This window comes from Macrobrachium nipponense, chromosome 27 (assembly GCF_015104395.2).
Source record: "Macrobrachium nipponense isolate FS-2020 chromosome 27, ASM1510439v2, whole genome shotgun sequence".
NCBI classification, from domain to species: domain Eukaryota; kingdom Metazoa; phylum Arthropoda; class Malacostraca; order Decapoda; family Palaemonidae; genus Macrobrachium; species Macrobrachium nipponense.
The window spans coordinates 27,973,232-27,986,902 of NC_087216.1; the positions used below are offsets into that span (position 1 = coordinate 27,973,232).

Below are 13,671 nucleotides of genomic sequence, written 5' to 3' on the forward strand. Positions count from 1 at the left end.
GGCTTGGATTGGTGTAAGGGTGGGGAAATTAATTAGAAGGGCTGGGTTCACCGGGCGACAATGGTCTTCCCCCAGAAATAGATTTTTCCTTTGTCAAAATCCGTTTTCTGGGTTTGACCTGTGTTCGCCGGTGAAAAGGTATCAGAGAATTCCTATCCAAGCTTACTAGATACTAAGTAGTTTTTATAAGGAAGGAGTTAATGAAACCTAAGGTTCCTTTAAATTTAAATTTTATACATTCAACTTACCTGTCAGATATATACTTAGAGACTGGCATATAAACTCCAAAGAACTTTATGCCGTTCTTCTAGCCCTAAAAGCCTTCGAGACAGAAGTTTTAGGTCAAGTGGTACAGGTCAACTCGGACAACACCACAGCGTTGGCCTATATAAAGAAACAAGGGGGAACTCACTCTCTTTCTCTGTTCCAGATAACAAAAGAGCTGTTGTATTGGACAAAAGAAAAGAAGGTGACTCTCCTCACAAGATTCATGAAAGGAGAGAAGAACATCAGAGCAGACAGGCTAAGCAGGTTAAACCAAGTTCTCCCCACAGAATGGACCCTTCACATTCAGGTGTGTCAAGCTCTGTGGTCCCTGTGGGGCAGTCCGCATATAGACCTATTTGCCACCTACCCTGATATCCAGAAGGATAGAGAACTTTTGCTCCTTAGTGGAAGATCCGAGAGCGATAGCGGTGGATGCCATGCTGCTGGACTGGTCAGGCCTAGATGCCTACGCCTTTCCCCCCTTCAAAATGTTAGGAGTGGTTTTAAGAAAATTTGCGGCTTCAAGAGGGACGAGACTAACACTCATCGCTCCCTTTTGGCCGTCTCAAGATTGGTTCACAGAGGTACAGGAATGGACGGTGGACTTCCCAAGATCTCTTCCACACAGGAGAGATCTTCTCAAACAACCCCATTTCGAGAGGTACCATCAAAACCTCCCCGCTCTCGCTCTGACTGCCTTTCGACTATCGAAAGACTTGTCAGAGCGAGAGGCTTTTCAAGCAAAGCTTCAAAAGCAATTGCTAGGGCCCGGAGATCTTCAACTATTCGGGTCTACCAATCAAAATGGGATGTTTTTAGAATATGGTGTAAGAAGAATAAACTGTCCTCCTCCGATACCTCTGTGACCAACATTGCAGATTTCTTGATTTTCCTTAGGGAAGAATCAAAATTATCAGTTTCTACCATTAAAGGTTATCGGAGTATGCTTTCTGCCGTGTTTCGAAACAGAGGTTTGAAAATAGCAGAAAATAAAGATCTCCACGACCTTATTAGATCTTTTGAAACCTCTAAAACCTTTTCTCCTCGTACTCTGAACTGGAACTTAGATGTGGTTTTGAAATTTCTATCATCAAGTAGATTTGAACCTCCTCTCAACGCGTCGTTTAGAGATCTAACGAGAAAATGTATTTTCTTGTTGTCGTTAGCGACTGCGAAGAGAATTAGTGAAATACACGCTCTAGATTCTCAAGTAGGATTTAAGAGTGATGAGGCAATTTGTTCTTTCCAGACTCTGTTTCTGGCCAAGAACGAGAACCCTTCAAAACCCTGGCCAAAGAGTTTTGAAGTTAAAGGACTTTCAAATCTAGTAGGAGAAGAATTAGAAAGATCTTTATGTCCGGTTAGAGCTCTGAAGTTCTATTTAAAGAAGAAGAATGAACTCAACGGATGTAAACAAAGCCTGTGGTGCGCAGTTTGGGATCCTAGTAGACCCATGTCAAAAAATGCATTAGCATTTTTTGTTAGGAGCATTATTACGGATGCTCATAATAACTGCACTGACGACTCTTTCAGGACTCTCCGAGTGAAGGCTCATGAGGTTAGAGCGGTGGCCACTTCATTAGCTTTTAAGAAGAATATGTCTTTAAAAGACATTGTGGATGCGACTTACTGGATGTGTAATTCAGTGTTCGCATCGCACTACCTTAAGGACGTTAAAGTAACATATGAAAAGTGTTTCTCTCTGGGTCCTTTTGTATCAGCCGATACAGTGCTGGGGCTGGGAACACATAACGATCCTTAGAAAAATTTGTAATTGTTCTAATTTTTGATAGTACATAGATCTACCTTGTGAGACGAGTTGTTGGTTTTTCTGCTGATTAGTATGCTTGGTGGCGCACGGGCGTCCTAGCTTGGATCAGTGGGGAATCAAGAGACGTCTTACTGGCTAGATTGTACAAAAAAAATTTTTTTAAATTTATTTTCATTTTTGTACTTTAGTGTACGAATGTTTGTGATTCGAGTTTGTGGTTGTTAGCAAGAAGTTAGGGGATAACTTCTTGCAATCTTAGAACTAACATGGATAGGTTGAGGTGATCGGGATCGATGTTGTGCTCCTTGTATAGGTCTTGTCAAGTAAGTGGATAAGCACCATTGACATAGTCCTTCCAGGATCTTGCCAACAAGTAAGCAGGTAAGACCCCTTTGGCAGAACCACAAGAACTCTTAGCCATAGATCAATATCTCGCTGAGGCTCTTGAGACTGACTAGACTCCTGGATTGTATTCGTGAAGTCCTTCAGTCTTTAAACAGGTAGGAACCAAGGTTTTATTTATTTATTACCTACAACGATAGTTTGTGATTCCTGTTTGATTCTATATTTAGCTGTCTCTGTTCCCACCTCCAATGGTGTGAACAGCTAAGTATATATCTGACAGGTAACGTCTTGAATGTATAAAAATGATATTGTTATGATACAATAAAGTTTTATACATACTTACCTGGCAGATATATACAAAATTATACCCACCCTACCTCCCCTCAGGAGACAGGCGGTATAGAAAAAATATGATAGAACATGGGAATGGTTCCTAGTCCTGCCACCCAGCGGCAGGTAAGTAGATCACCTGACCTACCGGTAGCGTGTGCGCGAAATTCGAATTTCTGTCGGACGACGGAGTCAAATAGCTAAGTATATATCTGCCAGGTAAGTATGTATAAAACTTTATTGTATCATAACAATATCATTTTGAAAATAATTAATAGAGGTAGCAACTGCTCGGATATCATGAACATGAGGGGCTGAATCCAGGTTGGCTTGTTTAATGAAGTGGAGTTTTTGTTGTCTAATACCTTTAAGAGAAACCGTGCCACCTTTCTCTCTAATGAAAAGGGGACCTGAAGATGTTGCGGAAGTTCTGGCTAAGAAAGATCTAAGGGTAGCGACAGGGCACAGTGATGTGTCCTGTGTCAAAGGGATGATCTTCCATGGAGCCCATCTATTTTGTGGGTCCTCATTCTTAGCCAGGAACCTCGGGTCTGGGGATAGTAGTACTTTCCCTGACGGGAGGAATTCTATATGGTCTGGATTCCTTGAGAGAGCCAAGAGTTCAGATATTCTGGCACCTGAGGCCATAGCCATTAGGAATAAAGTTTTCCTTAGTAGGGTTATATATGAGCATGACTCGTTATTGGTATCTGAGTCTAATTTGAGTACATCATTCAAGAACCAAGTGACCATATGTGGGCGGTCAGTTTGTCTCAGGCGGGCACATGCTCTTGGAATGGAGGAGAAGTATGCGTCTGACAAGTTAATACTAAAGCCAACCTGAAAAATTTTCTTCAAGGCCGACTTGATTGTCGTAATGGTACTGGCGGCTAGGCCTTTCTCAAAGAGAGTTCTAAAGAACGAAATTGCCAGGTTCGTGGTCATTTTATGAGCATCTGATTCCTTTAGGAATTTGGCCAATTTTTTGACTGCCGAATCATATTGCCTGAGTGCTGATTCTCTTTTATCTGATTCTATAAATACAATGTTAAGTGGATCGATTCTCTCGTCCTTTTGGGCTGCAAACTTCATGAAGTCCATAAAGTTAGGGCATTCAGAATTCTTGAGGAAGCTGACACAGTTTGAGTTTGTACTATCTGTGTCAGTTCCAGGCGAGGGATCCGTTTGGGTCGGAGCTTCAATTCTAGAAGAAGCGGAAACCAGTTGCTCTTCGGCCAATTGGGTGCCACTAATGCTACCTGTCCTGTGAAAGATCGTAGCTTGTGCAGGACCTTCATCAGAAGATTTACCGGTGGGAATAGATAAATCTTCTGCCAGTTGTTCCAATCTATGGTCATCGCATCTGTGGCATAGGCTAGAGGGTCCAGGTTGGGAGCCACATAACATGGTAGTTTGTGGTTGGATTCTGTGGCGAATAGGTCTACTTGAAGGTCCGGGATTTGATTGCAAATCCACTGGAATGAATTCTTGTCCAGAGACCACTCCGACTCTAGCGGAGTTGTCCTGGAAAGTGCGTCCACAATCACATTCTTGACTCCTGCCAGGTGGGTTGCTGACAGGTGCCAATGATTCTTCGCCACTAGAGAGAATATTGCAATCAGCACATGATTTAGTTTGCTTGACCTGCAACGTACCACCACTAGAGTGTCCGAGACTATTCTCACATGACTGTTCCTGGCCGGAGTTAGTCACTTTAAGGTCAGGAAAACTGCCGTAGCTTCCAGAACATTGATGTGGAACTGGCGGAACGTATCCGACCATATCCCCTGAACCTTCTTGTATTGTGAATATCCTCCCCAGCCACTCAGTGACACGTCTGTATGAATTGTCAAAGATGGCGGAGGGAATTGCAGTGGTACTGCCTTGGCCAGATTCCTGTGCTTCGTCCATGGGCGAAGCCTCTTTGTTAAAATAGGTGGGATTACTGAAATTTTGTCTCTGAGATTGATGTTGGCTCTCTTCCTCCAGACTCGATTGATATCCTTCAATCTGGCTTTTAATAGGACGTCTGTTATTGATGCAAACTGCAGTGAACTGAGAATTCTCTCTTGGGTACGCCAAGACGCCTTTTTGTTCTTGAGGAACTGTTTGGTAGCCAATGCTATCTGCTTGGCCTTCCTGGGTGGAAGAGATAGCTTGTGTTTTATTAGGTCCCATTAGATTCCCAACCCTTGAAAGTGGGAAGCCGGATCCAGCCGAGATTTTTCCTTGTTTATCTGGAAGCCCAGAAACTCCAAGAATTCTATTACTTTGGCTGTTGATTTGCGGCATTCCTCGACGCTGGCTGCCCAAATGAGCCAGTCGTCTAGGTAGGCTACTAACATAATCCCTTTGGTTCTTAGTTCTTGGATTATCGTCTCTCCTAGCTTGGTGAATATCCTGGGCGCAATGTTGAGCCCGAACGGCATGACTCTAAATGAGTAAGCCTTGTTACCTAGCCTGAAGCCTAGGTATGGAGAGAAGTTCCTTGCTATCGGGACATGATAATAAGCGTCTGTAAGATCTATAGAGGTGGTGACAGCCCCACTGGGAAGTAAGGTCCGCAGCTGCGAGACCATCAGCATGCAGAACTTGTCGCAAAGAATGTATGAATTGACCCTCGACAAGTCCAGAATCACTCTTCTTTTATCCGAGTCTTCTGTGACACTGAACAGACGTCCTTGAAATTTTAGTCCCATCACTCTTTTTATGGCCTTCTTTTGTAGGAGATCCTTGGCATATTCTACCAGGTCGGCTGTTGGGATCTGAAAGAAGTTTATTGGTGGTGGGGGCCCTTCCTTCCACTTCCATCCCAGGCCCTTGGAGACTATACTGAGGGCCCATGGACTGAAGGTCCAATGGTCCCGAAAGAGATATAATCTCCCTCCTACCTGCGGGCTCTCACTGGTTGGTTGCAGGTTTGTACCCTCTGCCTCCTCGGAAACCTCTACCCCTTGAGCCGCCTCGTAGTCGGGAGCCAACTCTGGATCTGCTACTACCCGCATGCCTGTTGTAGCTGCGAAATGATTCTCTAGCTTCATAGGCAGGGTTAAAGGCTGGGGAGGTTATGATGGCTGTGGAGGTTGAGGGTTGCCGGGCCGGCGGAGTTTGAAGCAGAACAAACTGCTGTCGTGGCTGAGCCTTCGATGTCGAGGGCTTACCAACCTGTGACACCGGAACCGCCTGAACAACCGTCTGTGGGCGAGAGGGCCTGTATGGATTGTATCTCCTTGGCCTCTTAGCTCTGGCTTGATGTCCGGGGGCCTCAAACTTCCGCTTGAAGGGAAGTCCCCACCAGACCCGGAGGCTCTGATTGGCCCTGGAAGCTTCTCGAGAGACGTTGTCCACCTCTGCTTGAGGCAACAAGTTCTCTCCCCAGATTGATGACTTTATTAATCTATTAGGCTCATGCCTTATGGAAGCCTCCGCCAAGACGGATTTTCTGCAAGTCCTCCTTGCCATTCCAAAGTCATAAATGTCTGACTGGAAAGTCTGTAGCAGACTTTTTGTCAAGACCTGGAATACCTGCTCGTCCCGGTATGTTGTGGCTAGCAATTCCGCTGAAGTGACGGAATTGCTAGACCTTACTAGTCTCATTCTTGCCTCATACTCTGCTTTAATCAAATTCTCTGGAAGCTTAGGCAGCTTGTCGGAGAACAAGGTAGAGGCACAATCTGGGTCCAGTTTACCTGCTGTAAACGTGGCCAGTGCTTCATTCCAAAACTCCCTACTTGCGGGAAAGAGAAGAGAGGTGGCCTTTGTCTTTTTCAGTGCCGGGAGGGGTTTGTCCTCTGCTATAGCTTGCAGAGTTAGTTCTGCTACCTTGTCGGTGCAGGGCGACGGAACCTGATCCGGGGTCACAAACGTGGTAAATGTACCCTTGTGAGGCGTCAACCTAGTGTTAACGCATTCCCATTCGGTGAGGGTGCGCGCCCAAACAGCTTTGGCTTGGTCCCTCGGGAAGATCACTGTCTCCTTTGGGACCTTGTCCACTCTGACTAGCACGTGCTCCGCTAGTCTGACAAACCTGGGGAAGGGAAACTGGAGACCTTTGGGGAAGAGCTCAAAGTCCTCCAGTGGGACGGGTCCCGCACCCTTCGATTGTTAGCTTCCCATCTGACTATGAGGCATGCATAGCAAACCGCCACGGATTATTCTTATGGAAGGGGGAAAGCTTAGAGGCATCCGGCACCGCCATCCCCAGCGCCAGAGATCCGGAGTGGAGAAATCCGGACATCATGTCCTCTAATGGTTTGATCCTCTCGGCCACCAAGTCTGATACTGATTGGCCGGAGACTTCAGGTCCGGAGGCGAGTCGTAACGACTCAAACCTTTCGTCTATTGCCTCCCTAACCTTCGACAATAGAAGGCTAGTGAGGAGGAGCTCATAGTCGATGCCAGACTCCGTCACCTTGGATTCAGCGGACTTAGATCTTGAGCCCTTGGGGGGGAGGGAATCCTTGGCAGCAGGCGACTTGGCAAAAGAAGTTGACGGCCGTGGGGCCTGAGACGACTCGGTCGCCGCTGACAGAGTTGGCTTTGATCCCTTGGGCAGGGATTTCGGTCTTACAGATTTTACCTTGGGACGGACCGACCGTGAACCATCCCAAGTAGGGGCGGGCTTACAGAAGCCCCGGAAGGAAGAGGAAGAAGAAGGAGTAGGACTAAGGAGACTACCTGCCTCACTTACCTCCCCACTTATTTCGTCCTCAATGGCCATGGGCTCCGTATGGATATTGATGGCTGCCACATCCGCCATCAAGTCCTCCTGGTCCTCCAGAAGGTGTCTCCGCCCGGATGGCGTTGATGATGGGTGCCGCCAGATGAGCTGGAACCGACATCGAGGGTGACCCCTTAAATAGAAGGGAGCCCAGGCTGACATCAAGGGTAGGGATGCCCCGATGGCACGTTCCTCCCATAGCCAGAGACCCAGCGCCTTAGGTCCGTCCTAGCGTTCTTCCGGACTTCCTCGGCCGTCTGTCGGAGAGGAAAAGGAAATTAACCTTCCAGACATAGGAACCCATTTTGTAAACAATTTTCTTCACAGTTTACCACAATTTTCATAATGAAAATGTAGCCAAGATACTTACCCGCTCATCTACGAGAAGGGTCACCATCTCATAGCAGACGGTGCATGCCTCCGGATGCCAGACCATGTAGGTGGGTTGTCCCTCTTCGCCGTCGAATGGCACCGAGCAGTTGGCATGAGAACGGCACACCTCATGCCCGTACGTCTCGCCGAGGGAGGCGGAGCACCCCGTCGGCTGGCAGCGTACCTTCTGTAATTTGAATTATTAATGAGTATCAGCCTCAAGGAAGGCCAGAGCTACCTCCGGTGAGGGCATGCAACTTAAACTAGATAATGGTTCAAGTCTTACTAACAAATTCAATTCACTGAATAAATAAAAAAATATCTTTAGATACAACTGCCTGCTCCCGATCTCGTTCCTGGGGTTCAGTGTAAGTCTGGTACTTGGGATCTGATATCCGCTGGACCTGGGAAGAGGAAGGACCTCGACTCTATATGTTTGGCCGGACCAGAAGGCTACGCATTAACGTAGACGTCTACATGCTCTCCCGAGATTGAGAACTGAGCTATAGCAAGTTTAATGCAACACTCCGGTGGCGGATGTGAGGGTGATTCACTATCCGTTGGTACCCATAAGGTTCGGAGATGTCCACTGCACAGTCCCCCAAGCTTAGCCCAATCGAAGTCTCGTTTCTCCTTGTCCTAAACATTGCCTGCGGAATGGACCAAGGTGGCGGATCAGGGAAAGGTATTCTGTAACTGAAGTTGCCTACCTCTGTCGAGTGGGGAGAGGGGAGTAAGACTCTTATCCCAATTCCACAGATAGGGGCAGACCGGAGAAAGAGACTACAGAGCGGCGCAGCTATATATGTACAACCCGAAGCCATGTCCGTCAGCCGGCGTGGCGCCGGGGGACTATATGCTCAGAGACATAACATCTAGTACCCATGTCCCCACCCCTACACTCGCCCCCTTCCTTCCCACTTGAATGAAACTCAAGCGGCCGTTCCTCACTAAGAGTATTATAATAATAAAGGGATTTTGACAAAGGACAAATCTATTTCTGGGCAAATGACCTGTGTCGCCCAATGAAATGGTTCCTTTAGCACTCATTTCTAGGTATAAATATTGCTAAATATACCAGAGAAAAAAGCTATATGGTAATGCCAGAATATTCTGGCTCGCTCACCTTTATTTAAGGTGTCGGTATGGTATCTGGGGCGAGTGAAACCACTACCAGAGATCTTCTGCCATTTAGTCTCTTCCTTTGTCAATTTCCCTTTCAAACTAGGCACCATACCAGCGCCATCTACCGCCCACTACCGCTACTACTAGCGCCTCGATAGCCATTCCTGAAAATAGCACCCAAGCTTAGGGCTATAGGGTGAGGAAGGAAGGGGTGGGTTCACTGGGCGACACAGGTCATTCGCCCAGAAATAGATTTTTCCTTTGTCAAAATCCCTTTTCTGGGCTAAACCTGTGTCGCTCCGTGAAATAGTAACAGAGAATTGTTCCCACAAGCTTGGATATACTCTTTATAAGACTACTGGAAGGGAGAAACTACCCTATTTAATAAATTGCTTAAATCTAGACAGATTTTAACAATATCTTAAGTCTAGGTCCTTACTTCAGTAAGTATACTATACTATTACCGGCAATAATTATTGGTAAGGCCTGTGTGATTACTATGTCAACAAGTAATACTATATATTTTACATGTATATGATTAGTAGTTAAATATAACCAGTACAAGAATGGTTCAATTATGCAATCCAAGTGAAAAACCCTGAGATGAAGGCTAGAGACTAAGCGAGGCGGTTAGGAGAGAAAAACAGCTAAAGAAGGACAAGGTCTTTACGACTAGGTATGTCAACATGACTAGGCTGTGTTAGGGGAAACAATATTCCCCCACTGCCACTGCTGAATTATTTAAGGGCTTCCAAGGAATTAAGGTAGTGGTGATTAAATACTTGAATTCCATCTTATATACTTCTTTAAGGTCATCAAAGTTCATGTGGTGGAAGTGACTTATTAAGGGAGCTGCTGCTCGGACATGTACATGTGGAAGTGATTCCTGTTAGCCTATCTAAAATTATAGAATTGTTATTTTAACCACTTAAATGACTGTTCCGCCATCTCTCGAATGAATAAAGGACCTGAAGTTTTATTCGAAGTTCTGTCTAAAATTGATCTCAAGTTCTGACTGGACATAGGGATAGATCCTGTGGAAGTGGGGCAATCTTCTAGGGGCCCCACCTACTCTGAGGATCCTCATTTTAGCCAAGAATTTGATCTGGAGATACTAGAACTTCTCTGGATGGAAGAAAATCAATATGATTTTGTTCTAGCTAGCACAAGTTCTTGGAATCGATGAAATTAAAATTATGAATCTGTTAATGTGGAACCAAACTGGAGAAGTTCCTTGAAGCAGATTTGGTCGTGGTAATAACCCTAGCTGGTAGGCTCTTTCTAAACAGGGTCCTAAGGAACGCAACAGCCAGGTTCATATTCATCGTCATAACTATTGTCTTTTTAGGAAAAAGGCTAGCTTGTTACTGTAGAATCGTACTGCTTATAAATGGGAGTCGTAGGAACTAGGGGAGAGATTAGTCAGGACTGTCAAATCTCGTGATAATTGCTGAAACGTTTCCGCATGGTTGCGGACCTCCCCGTAGACTTCCGTTGTCTGATTCTAAGAACAAGGTGTTAATAAATCCATATTGGCATCTTCTTGTGCCGTGAAATTCATGAATTCCATAAAGTTAGGATCCTCCGAATCCTTGAGGAAGCGTCCGCCGTGTTATACTAATCGTGCCAGTCTGGGGTTGGGGGTCCGTCTGAAGCGGAGTCCCAATTCCCCTAGTTACGGGTCACAATTGCTCTTGAGTCAATTGGGGGTTAACAGCCCAATCCGTCTTTAGAAGGATGGGAGTTAACCTAGAACTTGCCTTAGTAGATTTATTGGAGGGAAAAATTAAACCCTCTGCCAGATGTACCAACCTATCTGGTATCCGTGGCCTGGGCCATGGGGTCCAGATTGAGGGCACATGAAATATTGTAATTTGTGGTTAGATTCTGTGGCAATAATTCTACTAGGAGATCTGGATTCTGTTGGCTGATCCATCTAAATGACCTGTTGTCTAAGGACTATTCCGACTGTAGCGGAGTTGTCTTTGACAGTTCATCTGCCACTAGGTTCTTGCTCCTGCCAAGTGAGTTGCTGACAGATGCCACTGTTTCTTGTTGTCAATGAAAAGATTGTTATCATGACCCGATTATGTGGCTTGGCTGAAAGCTGCTCTCTAAGGAGAGTTACTAAGAATAGAATACTGTCATGGCTTCCAAACACTGTTATGAAGCTAGCAGGGCGTCAGGAACCAAGTGTCCTGAGTGTTTCCTTATTGGGGGTAGTCTCCCAAAATGCTTAGTGAAGCATCCATATGGACCACTAAACTTGGCAGAGGGAACCATACCGGTGATGATTTTGTCAGATTCTTGACTTCTGTCCATGGACGGAGTCTCTGTAAATTGTGCGGGATGTGGGAACTCTGTCTCGTAATTCCCTGTCACTCTACTCCGCCAAACCCGGAATATAGTCTTCCGTTGGCGTTCAGTAGAGTCCCTGTTGCTGACGTGAATTGGAGTGAACCTAGAACTCTTTCTGGTTCCTCCGGGATGCTTGTCTGCCTTGAGGAATTGTCTCGCAGCCTTGCTATTTCCTTTCTTTTTTCCCCGGTGGGATCGAAAGTTGTGTGATTTGAGGTCCCATTGTTTACTAAACACTGAAACCATGGTGTCGGAGTGTGTAGGGATTCCTTGTGATTTGGAATCCTAGGAATTCCAGAAATTATCACTTATGGTTGCCTTGAGACATTCCTTGACGTTTATAGTTCAGATGAGCCAGTCGTCTGGGAGATTACTAGGCTCATCTCTTGGGTTCTCAGTTGTTGCACTACTGTTTCCGCTGTCTTGTAAATATTCTGGGCGCTCTGATAAGCCCAAATACCTTTACTTGAAGGCATAAGCCTATTGCCTAGTCTGAAGCCTAGGAAAAGGCGGAAGTGACTTGCTACCAGAACGGGATAGTAAGTATCTATAAGATTATAGGTATTGTGACGGCCCCACGGGGAGGTAAGGTCCGTACCTGCGAAAACAGTTAGCATATGGGACTTGTCGTATTGAATATGTAAGTTTCAGTGAGACAAGTCTAATATTACCCATTGTTCGATTGAATCTTCAGGGACTCGCTAGAGAAGCGTCCCTGAAATTCTAAATATTTGCACTTGTAATTACTTTCTTCTACAGAAAGTCTAAGGTGTCCTTTATCTCATCCGGCATTTGAATGTTGATAAATTTCAGTTGATGAAGGAGGGCCCTTCTCCCTACTCCACACCGACCTCTTGATACTATGCTGTTCGACCAAGTGCTGATTCCTAGCGGTTCTTGAATAAGCACCGCTTTCCTCCTACCTGAGGAGTCTCACTGGTTCGTCGAAAGTCGGTTGCGCCGGCTTCCTGTGAAGTCTGTTCCTTGCCGGAAGTTCTTCCGCCAGCTCTACGGAAAGTTGCTCTGACTCGGCTACCTCTTGTGAACCTGTTGTATCCATGACATACACCTGGTTCTTATCGGAGGCCTTATGGCCGGGGAAGAGGTAAAGAAGCCGAGCTTTGGTGCTGCTGAGAGGGCTGTTTCTACAGCAGCATGGACTGTTGTGGCTGACCATTTGAGGTGGATGGTTGACCTACCTGGCCTACTGGAACAGCTTGTATCAATGTTTGAGGTTATGTCGTCCAGGAAGACTAGAACCTCTTTGCTCCCTTCATGCCTGTGGGCTGTGTTCCCGAGGATTCATATCTCCTCTTGGGGATCAAGTCTCGGCGAACTCGCAAGCTCTGGTTGACCTTAGCTGCTTCGCCCGTGATTATGTTCATTACGGGCTCAGGGAACAAGTTTGCTCCCCAGACCTAAGCTTTGATGAGTCTATTAGGTTCATGGTGAATAGACGCATCGGCCAAGACGTGCTTTCTGCAGTTTTCTTCCCTGGGGGGGCCCTTTTGTTCTTTTTTTTCAAATTTTTGCAAGGTCATTATTACATCGCACCATAAGGTGTGAAGCAATGACTTGTCCGGATCTTGAACCGTGGTTCGTCCGTATCGACCGAGGTTGTCATTTCCGCTATAGTGGCGGAATTGATAGACCTAGTCAAGCGACTTCTGGCTTCATACTTCGCCTTTACCAGTACTTCTGGGAGTCTGGGTAAAAGCTTGCTGAAGAGCGTCGTATCACAATTTTAGTTCAATATGCCTACGAAGAAAGTCGCCGGGGCATCTACCCCGCACTTCATTCCTCCCAGAGAGACCACGGATGGTAAATCCGTCTCTCTGATATAATGTATAGATTTGTCCATTGCTGTTGCCTGAAGTGTAATCTCTACTACTTTAGAGAGGTACACGGAATGGACGTGTCGTCTAGCACCACAAAAATCGTGAAGGGATTATTGTGGCGTGTCAGTTTGGTACTTTGTGCATTCCCAATCTGCCAGGGTTTGAACCCAGGCTGATTGAGCTTGGTCTCTGGGGAAGATGACTATTTCCTTAGGCGTTTTGTCTTCACAGATCAGTTGCGTTCTCAATCAGACGTGCATAGCCGATCGGAACCAAACGGAATTGGAGACCCGGTGAAAGGAACTCAAAGTCCTCTATTGGCCGGGTTCCTTTCCTTGCCCTCAATCGTCAGCATGCCCTCTGAGAAGAGGGCCTGTGCTGGTAGCCACCAAGGATTACTGATTTGAAGGGACACAATTGGATGTGTCTGGTACTGCCCGGAGTAGTTGTGGCTTTCCGGGTTGGGGGCTCCTTACTTCGAGGTCTCCTAGATCATCAGTCCTTCCCCTAACGACTGAATAGGCTGACCTGACGTTTACATGTTC

General features: G+C 46.1%; 1 protein-coding gene across 6 annotated transcripts in view; it reads left to right on the top strand.

The window, feature by feature from the left end:
• Positions 1 to 13,671, top strand: part of LOC135200981 (uncharacterized) — a 121,785-nt gene that overhangs the window by 46,961 nt on the left and 61,153 nt on the right. The gene's annotated exons all lie outside the window — the stretch shown is intronic.